This window comes from Hypanus sabinus, chromosome 1, assembly GCF_030144855.1.
Source record: "Hypanus sabinus isolate sHypSab1 chromosome 1, sHypSab1.hap1, whole genome shotgun sequence".
Lineage (NCBI taxonomy): Eukaryota > Metazoa > Chordata > Chondrichthyes > Myliobatiformes > Dasyatidae > Hypanus > Hypanus sabinus.
This window is the reverse complement of record NC_082706.1, coordinates 24,756,360-24,774,035: the sequence shown is the minus strand read 5'-3', so window position 1 is coordinate 24,774,035 and position 17,676 is coordinate 24,756,360. Positions and strand designations below refer to the sequence as shown.

Sequence of the window (17,676 nt, the reverse complement as noted above, 5' to 3'; positions counted from 1 at the left end):
AACAGCAACTCTGTCTTTGCCACTTTAAAGAAAGTTTATGTTGGTTGTGATAAATACCAAAAACTTTACCTAGAGGTCAAGGATGAAGCAGTGTCGAGTGCACATAGTCCAACCAATTTAACAGAGGTGAAGGACTCCTCACTACTGTAAGCGTTTCCTACCATCTTGATCAAAGTATTAAGACCTTTACAGAAATTGTCAAATCACAAGACAAGTTGGAAGTAGATGAAGAAACAAGCAGCTATGTTCCAAGAGTTGAAGTATTGCTGTGGGGTTCTTCTCAATCATTTACTGAAGCTTTGCTATCCTGTGACTTAACACTTTACACCACTGATGTAGTTTTTACCACCATATGGAGAATGCACATAAATGACTGGCTGGTTTTTCATCAAGGCTAGTTTCCAAAGCACAGTCATGCTGCTCTCACAAACAAGAGAAAATCTGCAGATGCTGGAAATCCAAGCAACACACACAAAATGCTGGAGGAACTCAGCAGGCCAGGCAGCGTCTATGGATGTTTCAGGCCAAGACTGCAGAAAAAAAGCTGGGAGTCTAGTCTTCATAACATTTACCTGGGCTAGTTCCTGGAAAGAAAGAATTGAACAGCTAAATATATTCGATCTATATTCTTTAGTGCTTAGCATAATGAAGTGTAATCTAACTGAAATATATAGGGACTGAAGAGGGACAGGATAGTTGTTGAGATGTTTCCACTACTGGGAGAATCTTGAATGACAGGACAGTGCTATAAGATTAGGCAATAATTGTGTGGAAAGGAAGAAAGGATTCTCTGGAATTCTACCCTGAAGGGTGTGGAGACAGGATCATTTAAAGAGGAATTAGATATATTTTTGAAAGGCCAGGGAACTGAGGGCTTTATGAAACTGGCACAGAAGAGAACAACCATGTAGACCAGCCATGATCATACGATAATGGATGGCAGTATGGTTTTGAGGGACTGAATGGCCCACTTCTTTTGTTTTCTTGAATTCATGTTGATGCATGTTCAAAGTGGATAGAAATGATTGTTATGGGTGCCTTTACATCCTGAGCAACTATGTCAGAGTGGGTAGGAGATGGGAACACTGGACGACTGATGCCTTAACCAGGAAACATAAAGAGATATGGGTCAGGTGCAGACAGCTGGGATCAAACAAATTCCTGGAGGAGTATAAGGGATGCAGGAGAGTACTCAAGAAGGAAGTGGGAAGGGTAGAAATGGGACATGAGATAACTTTGGAAGAAAAAATTAAGGAAAATTTGGAGAGATTTTATAAGACTATTAAGGGAAAAAGAGCAACTAGAGAGAGAATAGGGCTCCTCAGCGATCAAAGAAGGCACCTTTGGGTTGAGCTTCAGGAGAAGGACAAGGTCCTTAATGAATGTTTCTCCTCTGTTTTTGCCATAACTAGTGCTGTGCCTCAGGGATCAGTGCTGGACCCACTGTTTTTCATAATCTATATCAATGACTTGGATGAGAATGTACAGGAAAGTTAGAAAGATTCCAGTTGACATTAAAATAGGGGGCATACTGCACAATGAAGAATTTTCACAAAAATTATAAGGGCAAAGATTATTATAGCATAGGAGACTAAGATGCTATTACGAAGGTGTATAAAACCATGAATGGTACAGGTAGTGTGAGTTCACTCAAGCTTTTCCCAAGGTTTGTTAATCAAGAACTAGAGGGCATAGGTGAGAGTGGAAAGATTCAATAGGAATTTGAGGAGCAGAGTTTTTACACAGTCTGGTATCTACTAGCTGGAATCAGGAGACAGAGTTGAAACAGTTATGATAAGAACTTTTCAGAGGGTAACAGTTTGGAAGGAAGGATACTTCAAACTGTAAAAGGAGTAATGAGAAAGATAACAGGATGAAATTGAAGCAGAAGTTGCAAGTTTCTTGTTTTACTACGAGAACACATGAGGTACGACTGTAGGATTGCCACCTATAGAGTTACCAATGGGCAGAACCCACTGGGTTCTGGGAAGATGGAACTTAGGGCGACTGTGCACTCCTAACAAACAAAGCAGAAGTAACAACTCATATCTGCCATTTCAAAGCAGATGTCCCTGTACAAGGTAGAAAGCTACATCTCTGATTGTACTGGACTCCAGTTCAGTTAGGGTTTGGTTGATCACCCTATAATGGTTGATCATTAGAACCACCTGAAAATTTAAACATTATCTTTATGATGCAGTTACATAATGCCTGCTGATAACATCATCTTGCAACATAACAATTTCAAATGTATCATGAAAACACCCAGCTCTATCTCAGCTAAACTGAGATATCTATCTCTAAGTTGTCAAACTGCTAACTCAAGGTGCAGTAATGAATTAGCAATAGCTCCCCAGCTAAATATTGAAACCACTGTCTTTGGTTCCAATCACAGACTCTGTTCCCTATTCCTAGGCTATTAATTGAATAGGCTATTAATTGAAGCCCTCTCCCTATCAACTCTCGGAAACTGAAATTAACTAGTTGACCCCATTATGATTTTCAGGCCTGTTAGTCCTAAAATATTAGATTTTTTATTGTTATTTATTTCTTAATATCAATTTACTAACTAGGGAAAAACATGGTACCATAGCAGTTAGCATCATCGCTTTACAGCACTAATGATTACTGGGTTTTAATTCCTGCCTCGCTCTGTAAGGAATTTGTAGATTCTCCCCATGAGCACATGTGTTTCCTCCAGGTGCTCTGGTTTCCTCCCACATTCCAAAGACATATAGTTAGGGTTAGTAAATATGTTGGCACTGGAAGTGTGGAGACACTTGCAGGCTGTCCCCAGCACAATCCTCACTGATTTGATTTCAAAGTTCAAAGATCAAAGTGAATTTATTATTAAGGTGCACATGTGTCACCATATATAACCCTATGCTTCATTTTCTTGCAGGCATGCTCAATAAATCCATAATAGAATCAATGAAAGATTGCACCAGCTTGGTCATTCAACTAGTGTGCAAAACATAACAAACTGTGCAAATACAAAAAGAAATAAATAATAATAATAATAAATAAATAAGCGATAAATAATCAAGAACATGAGATGAAGAGTTGTAAAAAGTGAATCCATAGGTTGGGGCAACATTTCAATGATGGAACAAGGGAAGTTATCCCCTTTGGTTCAAGAGCCTAATGGTTCAAGTGTAATAACTGTTCCTGAACCTGGCGGTGTAAATCCTGAGGCTCCTGTACCTTCTTCCTAATGGTAGCAGCGAGAGGAGAGCATGTTCCTGGGTGGTGGGGGATCGCTGATGATGGATGCTGCTTTCCTGCCGCAATGTAGATGAGCTCAATGGTGGGGAGGACTTTACACGTGATGGACTGGGCCGTGTGCACTACTTTTTGTAGGATTTTCTGTTCAAGGGCAATGGTGTTTCCATACCAGGCTGTGATGTAGCCAGTCAATATACTCTCCACCACACATCTATAGAAGCTTGTCAAAGTTTTAGATGTGATGCTGAATCTTTGCAAACTCCTAAGGAATGAGGTGCTGCTGTGCTTTCTTTGCAATTGCCCTTGCGTGCTGGGCACAGGAGGTCCCCCAAAATAATAACACTGAGGAATCTAAAGCTGTTGACCCTCTGCACCTACTTTCCTCCAATGAGGACTGGCTCATGGTCCTCTGGTTTCCTCCTCCTGAGATCAATAATCAGCCCCTTGATCTTGCTGACATTGAGTAAGAGGTTGTGGTTATGGCACCAATCAGCCAGATCTTCAACCTCCCTCATACACTGATTCAGCTGACAGTGGTGAAGTCAGCACACTTTGAATATGCCGTCGGAGCTGTGCTTAACCACAGTCATAAGAGTAAAGGCACTAGAACAAGGGGCTAAGCAGACATCTTTGTGGTGCACTTGTGCTGACTGAGATCATGGAGGAGATGTTATCAGTCCAAACTGACGCAAGTGATGTATTTCATTGTATGTTTTAATGTACATGTGATGAACGAAGCTTCTGTTTACTGATATGAGAATGAAAGCACAGACTAAAGTACTTCCCAATAACTAGAGGTCTAGTCACAAAGAAAATAAGACCTACTATTAACCAAATTAGTTGGGGTCAGTGGTTCTTAAACATATTGAAAGAGAAATTATCTGGTGGCTCATGTGCTTTGAAATCTTCAGGAATAAAAGGATATTTTTTAATAAATCACAGAAAATGCATTCTTGTCAGGCTTAAATGGTGAAATTACAAAATGGTTCAATAAAGTGTGCAATTTCCATCTGTAAGTGGCTCCTAAACCAGGATCCATTCAGATAAAAGTCACTCATAGATACACTCAGTTGTAAGAATGTGGGATTCATAATCAAATGGAATAGTTTAGAAGAATGGGATTGATATATTCTTAAGGAAGCCAGGTAAGTGGGTGATGGATAATGGAATTAAAAAATTAGATTTAAGTTGATGGCATTCAGTGGCTTGTAAGCACAAATACCAGTTTAGACCAAATTCCATATTCTATGTTTAATTTTTCGAAATGAAAACAAGCATTACAAAATCAGTGATTTGCGAGCATTGCAACCAGTGAAATTACAGAATTCTAGGCCAGAAAATTAATTCTTCTGCATGTGACTGCATTTGGTGTGTCTTTCCACTTTTATTGCTACATTATTTTTCCCAGTGCTTCAAAGGTATTTATCTCTCTAATAAGAAGGGACTATTTGCCTTAAATCAATTCTGTATACTGTGAAATGTTTCCCATGAAATGGATTCTTACCAGAATGAAATTTTCCTTGTACCACACACTGTTACATGACTCTATTACTGAATATCTGCAGTTCCTCTTCAAGGCGTCACCTTCACCTGTAACATCAGAAGCTGATCTGTAAATATAGTTTGTGAACTATGATGTAATGTTTTGGCATCAAAGACAAAAAAAAGCTGCCTTATTTCTCACACATGGCGTTAAAATGATAATTTGCGCAGTATTGCTTTAAACCCATTATCTCGGATTTATAAAGATTAACAAAAATAGTTTTCTACTAATTTGGCTTTTATCATCCTATCCACTCAACTAAATGTAACTAATGAATTTAAGGATATTTACAATCTATTTTCATTCAGAGCATGTGACAAATTTGCATGTTTTCTCAAAAAATGCATTTTAAAAATACATTTTGATACACTTTTTGTATGTCTACAATTGTAAATCAACAAATGCATCCTGTGTTGAAACTAAATCAAGCTACTAATGTGGAATGTTATGTTACACAGTTTCTATTATGACACTACACTGTAATTCAAGTTTGCATTTTATACAAACACTCCAGTTGTTGGTACAAAATGTCTGATTGCAACTTGCAAGCCATTGCCAGAAGCAAATCTGCCACTGCCACTGGGTGAAGAGCTGATTTTCCAGATTTCATCATTATTAAGGTTTCTCCCTACTTGACACTCCAGAGGTTTAGTGCTATTGCAATGCGATGGACTACCATCAAATTTAAAGTATGGATGGATTGTTAGTGATGTCTGTTCAGAGGACAAAGTTTAAATATTCAATAAAGGGTGGACAGAGTTGCAGGTAGCACACACAAAATGCAGGATGAACTCAGCAGGCCAGACAGCATCTATAGATAAAAGAACAGTCAACGTTTCAGGCCGAGCCCCTTCGGCAGAACACAGAGCGTGAATACTCAGCCCATCAACTCTAAGCCACTCTCACCCCCCTCCCCTCAGCACCCTGCAGACCAATCCTATCTCTTTCATATTTACATATAATCTATTATTACAAACGTGCCCATCAACACTCTTGCCTCCAATAATTCTCCTGCCACACATCCACACTAGGGTAGTTTAGAGTAGCTGATTAACTTGTCCTCTCATCTTTGGGAAAGCCAGAGCACACCAAGGTAGTCACAGAGAGAACATGAAAACTCTACACAGATGTTGCCCAAAGTCCGGATCAAACCTGGGTTACTGGAGCTGTGTGTCTTCTTACCACATTGGAATTCTAAGTGCACCACACTGCTACATCACTGTATGGCTGTGCTTTCAAGGGGCTTCACCTTATTAACTTCTGTAACTTGAGAAGCTAATCTGTAAAAACCCCACAAGCTGGAGAACCACAGAACTTCAGCGTAATTTCAGAATAATTACCTACTGAAGTTAACACCATCAACAGACCTCGAGTGTAATTTCACCCACCTAATCACCGATTAGTGTGACAACTTAAATGACTTACTTCATTCAAAAAGATTTATTCCTTATTTTGTTTCTTTGCAGCTTGATTTATGAAGGTAAATTGATAAAATGGTTTCTTATTGTCACATAAAGTGCAGTGAAAAACTTTATATTCCGTTCATACAGATCATTTCTTCATATCAGTCTATCAAAGAGAGTGGGCAATAACAGAACACAGGATATAGTGTTACAATTATAGAGAAACTGCAGAGGAAGTATATGATAAATTGTGAGGTGAAGTGTCCATCTTAATTTACAAGAGATCCATTCAATAGTCTTATAACAAGGATGAAAGTGTACTAGTTTGAATCACCAAAATGCTAAATGATAAGATTGCAAAAAACGTTTAATTTTATTGAATCATTGGGGATTTATGTGCTGAATTAACCAGTTGCCATAAATGGCCTGTTTCCCTGCAGTGTAATCTCTGTAATTCTATTTAGGCCAACAGTAAATTCCCATTCCTACTTAAAGTTAAGAAAAGCAATGGTGGGCTGCCATTTTTCAACCATTGTGGTCTATTAATTGAATTGCTACCATTGTGCTGTTTAATAGAGAGTCAGAGTTCTTATCAAAGTTCAAAAGTTTCAAAGTAAATTTATGATCAAGGTACATGTACGTCACCATACACAACACTGAGATACATTTTCATGCGGTCATACACAATGAATCCAAGGTACAATAGAATCAATGAAAGTCCACACCAAACAGAATAGAGAACCAATGTGCAAAAAGGCAATAAACAGTGCAAATACAAAAGAAAGTAAAAGAAATAATAATTGTAATAAATAAATAAGCAATAAATATGAGGTAACTACAAGTGCGTTCACAGGTTGCGGGCACAGTTCAGTGATGGGGTGAATGAAGTTATCCCCTCTCGTTCAAAAGCCTGAAAGTTGAGGTGTAATAATTGTTCCTAAACCTAGTGGTGTGGGTCCTGAGGCTCTTGTACCTTCTTCCTGATGGCAAAAGCAAAAAGAGAACATCCCCTGGATGGTAGGGTTTATTGATGATGGATGCTGCTATTTCCCTGTATTGTAAATTCACCATTATATCAGGACATTGACAAACCAGAGACAGGAGAAGCTAATAAGTAACGGTCAGGAAAATCGGAGTAGTTTTATGCTCTGGCCCTTATGTATTTTTTTATAAACTTATAATATATTTTAACAGTACTCATTGATGACTGTGCTATGATTGACAAGTAATATGTGGTGCAAATGAAACAGAGAAAATGAAAGAATGATACTAAATGAAAGAAAAGAATATAGCCAATGTAATTTATTAATAGTTTTTTTTAAGTCACATTTATCTGAATTAACTTCTAACACTTGGACTAGTATAGATGTCGTTATTTCATTAACACATCATCCATTTTTCTGAAGCACAACATAATTGATTGGATGCATTAGATTACTTAACTTCCAGAAGCAGTGAATGAAATATTTATTTATTTAGAGATACAGCGGGAAATAGGCCCTTCTGGCTCTTGGCTGCACCGCCAGCAACCCCTGATTTAACCCAAGACTAATCACGAGGCAATTTACAATGATCAATTAAACTACTAACCAGTACATCTTTGAATGGTGGGAGGGGAAACTGGAGCACCCGGAGGAAACCCATACATTCCACTGGGAGGAGGTACAAGCTCCTTACAGAGGACATCGGGATTGAACTCTGAACGCCACTGCCCTGAGCTGTAATACCATCATGCTAACCGTTACGCTACCATGGCACCCCAAGTGGCTAAAACCCTTTGAATTTCACTAATCACTGCACATGTACTGTACTTGCAGAGTTCTCTGTGGAGGTTAAACAACCAACGACATGCATTCACATGCTCTAATTTAAATTTATTGACAGCTTCACAGCACCATTAACTGTTCGACTGCTGCAATCCTGAGAGATATGTTGAAAAGCTCTAACTGCAAACATTTGTAATATTTTACAATTAAATTGTTATATTTTACACATTTTAAAGGTGCCAAGATATTTTCAAAAATGGATCATGTTATCTGATACATAGTTTCACAGGTATACTATAATAGCATGCAGGCCACAGACAACTGCATAATTAAAGATTATAAAGATCAGCTTTATTTATTATGCATATATCGAAACACTAAAATATACGGTGAAATGCATAGCTTGTGTCGGGGATATTTTGGAGCTAATGAAAATCAATTAAATAATAATTTCACATCTAAAAACAAATTTGATATGACATTTTAATAAAAAATATTATCTTCCTAACACTTACATATAAAACATCTGAATTTATGTGAAAATATGCCACTGCTTTCAAAATTGCGGCTGTATCACTGCAGCAAGATTGTATGACATGAATGCTGGCTATTTAATGTTCTTTCCTTCTTAAAAATAGCTGATTTCCTAAGAAACTTTGGCAGACTAGTTCTTCAGCCCTATTTAATTTTAGTGTGAATGAAAATGAGGTGTCACAATGAGCATTGTTTCTCCAAGATACTTAATATAATTTCTACATTACAACAGTGACTACACTTTAAAATATCTAATCAGCTTATGGTGTTTTGAGATGTTCTGAGTTCTGCACCACAGGGAGTAAAAATTAGAAACATAGAAAACCTACAGCACAATACAAGCCCTTCAGCCCACAAAGTTGTGCTGAACAAGTCCCTACCTTAGAAATTACCAGGCTAACCCATAGCCTTCTATTTTTCGAAGCTCCATGTACCTATCCAGAAATCTCTAAAAAGACCCGACCACATCTGCTTCCACCACCATTGCCAGCAGCCCATTCCACGCACTCACCAGTCTGCGCAAAAAAATTACCTCTGACGTCTCCTCTGTACCTACTCCCCAGCACCTTAAACCTGTGTCCTCTTGTGGCAACCATTTCAGCCCTGGGAAAAAGCTTCTGACTATCCACACGATCAAATCCTCTCATTATCTGACACACCTCTATCAGGTCACCTCTCATCCTCCGTCGCTCCAAGGAGAAAAGACCAAGTTCACTCAACCTGTTTTCATAAGGCATGCTCCCCAATCCAGGCAACATCCTTGTAAATCTCCTCTGAACCCTTTCTATGGCTTCCTCATCCTTCCTGAAGTGAGGCGACCAGAACTGAGTATAGTACTCTAAGTGAGATCTGGCCTGAGTCTTATATAGCTGCAACATTATCTCTCGGCTACTAAATTCAATTCCATGATTAATGAAGGCCAATACACCATATGCCTTGTTAACCACAGAGTCAACCTGCACAGCTGCTTTGAGCATCCTATTCTCAGACTCCAAGATCCCTCTGATCCTCCACATTGCCAAGAGTCTTACCATTAATACTATGTTCTGCCATCATATTTGACCTACCAAAATGAACCACCTCACACTTACCTGGGTTTGACTCCATCTGCCACTTCTCAGCCCAGTTTTGCATTCTATCAATGTCCCACTATAACCTCTGACAGCGCTCCACACTATCCACAACACCTCCAACCTTTGTGTCACCAGCAAACTTACTAAACCATCCCTCATCCAGGTCATTTATAAAAATCATGAAGAGTAGGGGTCCCAGAACAGATCCCTGAAGCACTCCACTGGTCACCGACCTCCATGCAGAATATGACCCGTCTACAACCACTCTTCGCCTTCTGTGGGTAAGCCAGTTCAGGATCCACAAAGCAATGTCCTCTTGGATCCCATCCTTCCATTCTTTCTCAATAAGGCTTTGGTGGGGTACCTTATCAAGTGCCTTGCTGAAATCCATCTGCTGCTCCTCCTTCATCAGTGTGTTTAATCACAAGTTACAATAAGTGTACCTCTAAAAACACACAGAACCAAGAGCAAGTGTAAACATGCCAATTTCTTTCATTGTCCACATTGACAAACATTATGCTGCAATTATTATATGAATATTGTGTCACAACTGTTGTGTGCATACATCTACTGATGCTTCTGGACACATCATCAGTGATGCTCCTGGAATCATCGAGTGTTTCGAGTCTTTCAACATCATACACCCTTCTCCAGGTGACCCAGCTTGTGTCCAGATGGCTAGCTACATATGACTCCATGGCTCCCCTCTCTTGAGCCACAGCCATCTTGAGGCCCTCTCTGCTGCATTGGAGGTATTGCGGATGGCTCTCCTCTTCCTCTCTCCCTCGATGCCCAAATTGCTGAAGGTTCTGGCTAAGAAATGGGCTGCGAATCCCCTACAACCAACTTCCACTGGGCATGGCTTGTAACTTCCTATCGATCTCTCCCTTCACCGTTGCTGCCAGAATTTGGTTGACATCGTCGTTAAATTGTTTCTGTGGGTATCTTTCCCTTAGGTTCATTGTAGCTTTGTGGGGGTCCTCCTCTCAGAGGTCACAGATTGGGTTGCCAGCCCATTATGCCCCGGTTGCCGTCTCTCCGAGCTGTCACTGACTCTCCAGTCATCACCACTCTTTTTGTGGTTGTCACCCAGTCTTTTCTGGCTGAAAGCTGTGCATATATCTGCTGATGCTTCTAGACACATCATCAGTGATGTTCCTGGAATCATCGGGTGTTTCGGGTCTTTCAACATCACACACCCTTCTCCAGGTGACCCAGCCGGGGCCTATCAGACCCCAGCTTTAGCATGTCACCAAAAACACTCACAAATTTCTACAGATGTACAGTGGAGAGCATTCTAACTGCATGACCACCTGGTATGGAGGAGGTGGATGGGAGAAGCTACTGCATGGGGTCTAAATAAGCAACGGAGAGCTGTAAGATTAGTCAGCTCCATCATGGGCACTAGCCCCCAAGGTATCCAGGTCACCTTCAAGAAATGGTGCTTCAGAACTGTGACATCCATCATCAAGGACCTCCACCTCCTTGGACATGCCCTCTTCTCATTGCTACTATTGGGAAGGAAGTGCAGAAGCCTGAAGGCGCACACTCAGCGATTCAGGAAAAGCTTCCTTCACTCTGCCATCTGATTTCTGAATGGACATTAGATCCATGCACACTACCTCACTATTTTTTTTAATTTCCTTTTTTTCACTACTTAATTAATTTAACTATTTATATATATATATACTTATTCTAATTCAGTTTTCTTTTTTCTCTTCGGTCACGTATTTCATTGTACTGCTGCCTTAAAGTTAACAAATTTCACAACATATACTGGTGATGTCAAATCTGATTTTGAACATAAGACTTTGCAAGGTTAAATTTCTGACTAACAACTGTTTTGCACTGCAGTCTGTTTTCGCATGAATATCCATTTAGTTACCTTAGAAACTATACCCAATTATAATATATGATCTACGTATAGTAGTCATGAGTTTTATAGTTGAATGTCACTCAGACTTCATCTCTCAGATTCACTGGGCCTTACTGCACCATAAAGTATTTTTGCATTACACAACATCTAATTATGAATTCAAGATGAGGTCAGCATTGGAACAAAAATCTTAATTGATCACTCAGGGATAAGTAAGTGGCCTCTTATTCAATCTGGGCCGACTCCAAATCTGAAATTGCTACTTCCTTCAATTGAGTGGCAAAGTGGAAACTTGGCTCTGCTCCAACTGGGCACTTTACTGCTAAATTAGAAAATGGAAGGTGCCAAAAATAGCAGGATTGGTTTTCCTGAGTTTCGATAAACCTGCACCTGAGATCTGATTTAAAGATATAATCATGAGACACAAACATTTACACTGTTTTTATTATGCTGAGAGGATCACTGGGGTCTCTCTTCTACCCGTCCAAGGTATTTTTCAGAAGCGCTGCATACAAGCATGGTCAAGGATTCCTCCCATCCAGCCTACAAAACTTTTAACCCCTTACTATCAGGCAAGAGGTACCATAGCAGTAGGACAAGGACTGTTAGGGTGCTAAACAGCTTCTTCCCCCAGGCTTTGACACTACTACGCTCCCTGTCACCACCCAGTTCTCATCAGTTATGAAGTATCAGGAGGGTTATACTGCTTATTTTTTGATTTGTACCATAAACGCAAGATGCCTATCTTCTGGAATATATTTTGTTACTTGTTAATTTATTTGTGGTAATATTGCTTTATGTGTTGTGTGTGAGTTATATGTACTGTGCTGTGCACCTTGGTCTGGAGGAATGTTGTTTCGTTTTGCAGTATACATGAAAACAGTGGAATGACAAAGTTAACTTGAACTTGAACCTGAACTTCATTATGGCTTTAATTATCTAGAATTTTAAGCCCAGGAACAGGCCATCAATCAGAGCTGTTGATAGCTGGGTTTATAAATCACATGACCCTCCAACCACTATCTCACTTTCTATTTTCTACTCATGGAACTCCTCCAACGGATCATGAGGTTTAAGATCAGCTGCAATAGATGATGGATAAGCAGAGATTTCAACTCTGCCACTCAATTCAACTGCCATATGAATGTCAAATGAGCACCTGTGCTCTACAGTAACAACACAGAGCTCTTCTTTAAAATGGAATATTAAGAAGGAAGGTGTTCCCATAGCCCTAATATGTTCTTAGTAAAGTATGCACCTTGAGATTTCTTTGCCCAATGAAAACATCATCATATCAAGTCTTCTTGCCTCCAGGTTGCCATAGCAATGTTAGTGACTTGAAGGCGTTGCCTGTCTTAGGAACATCCACCAAGCCAGTAAATGATCCAGCCACGCAGAGAATAAAAATCATACAGGAAAACAAAGAGCCAATTATTTTTAAAATGCATTATGTGCGTATCTGAGTTTCGCTGACCTGTTACTAATTTTTTTTTCAATTTTAAAGCCTAAAATAGAAGGAAAAACACTAGGAGAGAACATGTAATTGATGCATGACCACATTATTAATGCAGATCAGACAATACTGTCACAAGCTAACTCATTTTAAGGGACACCAAGTTTGGACCAATCTGGGAACAGATTTGAACCTACCTAACTCCAGAAAAACCTACCTACATCTTACTGCCGAAACAGTAAATGCCAGACACTGAAGGGTCTCTATCTGAAATGTCAACTGTTTATTCCCCTCCATAAATGCTGCCTGACCTGTTGAGTTCCTCCAGCATACTGTGTGTTTTTTCTGGATGTCATGTGCTTATGAAATGCTAGATATACTCAGTTGGTCAACAAAACACAAAGTTAAAATTTCTGATCAATGATCTTTCGTCAAAAAGTTAGGGAGGAAAATTGTTTTGAAAGATAGAAAAAGTCAGCAGGGGAAAAAAGAACCAAAGGTCTATGAAAGTGTCTAAGATTAAATGATAAAAAGAGTGACATTATAAGGTGAAGAAAGGTGATAACAGGATAAGTAAGGGGTTGAAGGGTCATATTTGAGGAAATGTAAAGGCAGAATAATTATCTGAAATTACTAAGAGAAAATGGAAAGAAATACTCTTCTGAAGGTAAAATGTTTTATTATCTGTAAATATTTAACTCATTATTTCTGACTAAAAGGTTACAATGTCCCTATTCACTGTCCCTTGAGATTGTATAACATATCACTGGATAAATGGTTGGAATCTGACGGTAGAGAGTTGGAGAAGTTAAGGGAGACCATGGATCAAAATGCCAAAGCAGATGCGGCCGATTTTCAAGCAGCAAATCTGCATCTGCAGATATGTTCTATTTTTAACTTATCTAATTCTGAAGAAAAGATACTGACCTAAAATATTGATACTTTCTCTTTTTGATACTACAGTCAGAGGATTTCCAACATTAACATTTTTTTCTTCAGGAATTTCATTTGTCTGAGTTATTATTAAATGGCAGATCAGGCAGGGGTTAAGTAGCCAACTCCTCCTCTTATTTTTGGAGTTCTCCTTTGTTACAACCCATCCAGCTGTATTCAGTCTGACATATCATCTGACCTGTTCTTGAATTTATCCAAGATATCACATCCTACTGCACTGCTTTTCCTGGTATTGTGTTTTTTACAATGTAGTCAAGACATCAACAGATTGGAGCTTGTTTTAACTACTGTCTGGCACAATTGTCTAAGTTTGCACAATTGAAATACCATTAAAGATACAGAAACCACTTTGACTTTGCAAATAACCAAAAGCTGCATACGCGGAATATCTGCAATAAAAAGAGAAAATGATGGAAATACTCAGCAGGTCAGGCAACATCTGCGGAGAGAGAACCAGAGTCAATGTTTCCAGTCTTTAACATCAAAACATTGGGGAGTGTTTGACTCTGAAATGCATGCAATGTTAAAATTCAGGAGATTTAATGTTATGGAAGAGTTAACTGTATAATTATCTATAGATATAAAATTAGATTGAAGTAATTTTGAAATAATTAGTCTCAAATTACAAGTTAGTGATTCATATAGATACATCATAATCAACAAAATTTGTGAAAAATAAACCGTCCATACACTGGTAACATTAAGACTTCCTAATGAGTATCCTAACTGTTTGAATTATGGTCTGATATAGAAACACCAATTACCAGGTACAGAAAGTGGTTGCCAGGGCACAGTGGCAACAGTGCGTATGGTACACAAAATGCATTCAAACTACTCCTGCAACATCTCACAAATCCACAACTTCTGTACACCACCATAAAAGGAAAGTGCTACACTTGCACAGGCACACCACCAGCTGCAGGTTCCCCATAAAGATGCACGCTATCCTGATTCAGAAATGTTTTTTGCTGGGTCTAAGTCCTGAAACTTTCTTCCCACAGCTCACCACCACCTTCTCGAGAGCAATTAGGGGTAGGTAATAAATGCTGACATTGACGGTATGCCCACATCTCCAAGATGAGACAAGGGTCTGTGCTTCCCCAATTCTGACTGCTTGAATATCCCTAAATTTCATCACTTCTCCATGGAGAGCCATCATTCTAAACACCCATCTTTGACTAAGTTTTTCTTCATCTATCTGACAAGATTTGCTGGCTATCAATTTCAGTTTTTATTTATGTTCCTGTGAAGCATCATAGATCTTTTACCAAATGAGGTACCACATTATTGAAAACTGTTATTCTGGTAGCTCCTGTTAGCAATGAGCCTTATGCAATTTTGTGATCAGGACTTGACCCTAGACCTTTCCTGTTACCTTTGCATTGGTGTATTCATGTTACAGCCGCGAACAGCGCAGAAATAACAACGTAATTGCATCCTTAGAAAATTAGCTGGCATGTTAATATCTTGGTAATATTGTGCTGTATAAAATGCAGTTCTATTTTGTAAATATTTTGCAAATTTTATTTTTATGGTTAAGACCAAAGACTGGTCAAAGATTGGTTTCACCAATCACATTGTCGTACAGTGCACCGTCTCCTCAGATGATATGTGCCACCCATTTTATCACAGTTGACAGCTCATTTTTAAAACACATAAATGATCTGTGTTAAGATTTAAGATGTTTGTATAAATTCCTCAAATGAATGACAATGATTTATAATTAGATATCTTCATGTAAAACAAGAGGTGGTGGATAAACAAGCTCCAAAAGACCCAGTCAGCCAGAGATTATGTCTGACATGCTGTGTACTTCCCACATTTTGTTTACGATATCCCACTGACATCTCTGGCTTCCAAACATTATGTAAAAGTCATCTGAACAAACCCTGAATGGTCCTCCCTTCCCACATGCAATGCAGTCACAATATTAACACTTTTAAAAATTACATGTTTTCACTTCCAATGTCAGTGTTGGCTCAGTGGGACTCTCACACTCAAAACGTGAGCATGAAGATCTAGGTTAAGTTCCAGTGCAGCGCAGAGCAAGAGCTCCACTGCCAGACCTGTCATCCCTTATTGATGACTTCTTCTCTCAGCTGGATCCGATGACAGTATTCCGCTGGAGTTATCGATCCCCACCCCCCCCTTGTAAAGGTCAATATTTCTCTCTTACAATCCGGCAACTGTGACAATAGAACATAAAGGAGAGAACAGAAACAGGCCATTCGGCCCACAATGCTTTGCTGAACCAGCTAAAAAGCAAATCAAGAGCACTAATCCCTCATACCTACACCATGTCCATATCCCTCCATCTTCCTTACATCCATGTGCCTATCCAAACATCTCTTAAAAGCCTCCAATATATTTGCCTCCACCACGCCAGGCAGCCCATTCCAGGCATACACCACTCTCTGAGTAAAAAACTTACCCCTCAAATGCCTTTTGAAACCCGCCCCCCCCCCCATACACCTTCAGTACATGCCCTCGGGAATTGGACATTTCAACCCTGGCAAACGGTTACTACCTGTCCACTCCATCTGTGCCTCTCATAATCTTATAAACCTCTATCAGATCTCCCCTCAGCTCGTGAGTAAACAACCAAAGTTTATCTAGCCCTCTGAACCTCTTCTGCAGCCTCTCCAAGGCCTCAACATCCTCCCTACAGAGAGGCCACATAACTGTATGCAATACTCCTGATGTGGCCTAACAGAGTTTTATAAAGTTGCAACATAACTTCCTGACATTTGAACTCAATGTCTCAATTAATAAAAGCAAGCATTCCATAAGGCTTCTTAACCACCTTATCAACTGATTTAGCCACTTTCATAGAGCTATGGACTCCGATCCCAAGATCTCTCTGTTCAGCAACACTGTTAAGGAACTTGCCCTGCACTTTCCACTTTTACTTGACCTACCAAGGTGCAACACCTCACATTTATCAGGGTTCAACTCCATCTGCTAGTTCTCTGCACACATCTGGAACTGATCTCTAGAGTGCTGCATTCTTTGCCACGTCTTCTACACCATCCACAACTCCACCGATCAACTTCAGAAGTACTTTCACAAGGAAATCTGCAGATGCTGGAAATTCAAACAACACACACAACATGCTGGTGGAACACAGCAGGCCAGGCAGCATCTATAGGGGAAGCACTGTCGACATTTCGGGCCGAGACCCTTCGTCAGGACTGTCCACAGCGCTTCTCCTATAGATGCTGCCTGGCCTGCTGTGTTCCACCAGCATTTTGTGTGCGTTGTTCAAAAGTACTTTTATCGATTTGAAGTACCGCCCCAAAAGGGCAACCAAATGTGCTATAACAATGAAAGTCAGCTATACCATTACTGTCCAACAATTACAGACGATTCTTTGTGCTCCGATGTCGTTAATATTTTGAAGAAAATGGATATTTTCTAGAAATTGTAGGTGCAGAGGGAAGAATAACAATTATGGGAAGGTGGTTTGCTTTGTTTTAATGTTACAGTAGTGTAAGAAAACGTTTTACTCCTCAAAATCATGTTTTGTTTGCTTCTCACCGACAAGAAATAAATTATAGAAAAGAATGCCGTCATTGAAAAATGACAAAAGTTAATACTTGAGAAAAATGCATCCCCTTCGACAAACTCCATTATTTTCGAGAACCACCTGGAAGCAATCGATGAAATCCAGTTGTAAAGAACATTCTCCAGCTTCCCTCGCCTTTCACTGAAACACGTTGGTTTCTGGGTCGATTACATTCCACACTCGCTTCTCAGTTGAGGCGTTGTTCAGAAGGTCCTACCCTTCCGGTGCTAAAGTACGTCACACGATTGGCATCAGCGAAGATCCAATTGAGAGTTCGATTGTGG

General features: G+C 39.6%; 1 long non-coding RNA gene across 2 annotated transcripts; it reads right to left on the bottom strand.

The window, feature by feature from the left end:
- Positions 1–468: 468 nt before the first annotated feature.
- On the bottom strand, positions 469–17,561 carry LOC132392350 (uncharacterized). 2 transcript variants are annotated; one of them, XR_009511511.1, is made up of 3 exons: positions 17,474–17,561; positions 4,730–4,815; positions 469–584 (listed from the first exon to the last, which is right to left on the bottom strand). It is a non-coding gene; the product is annotated as an uncharacterized LOC132392350 (long non-coding RNA). The 2 variants fall into 2 exon arrangements; XR_009511524.1 differs by having other exon boundaries at positions 17,424–17,549.
- Between the last annotated feature and the right edge of the window lie 115 nt (positions 17,562–17,676).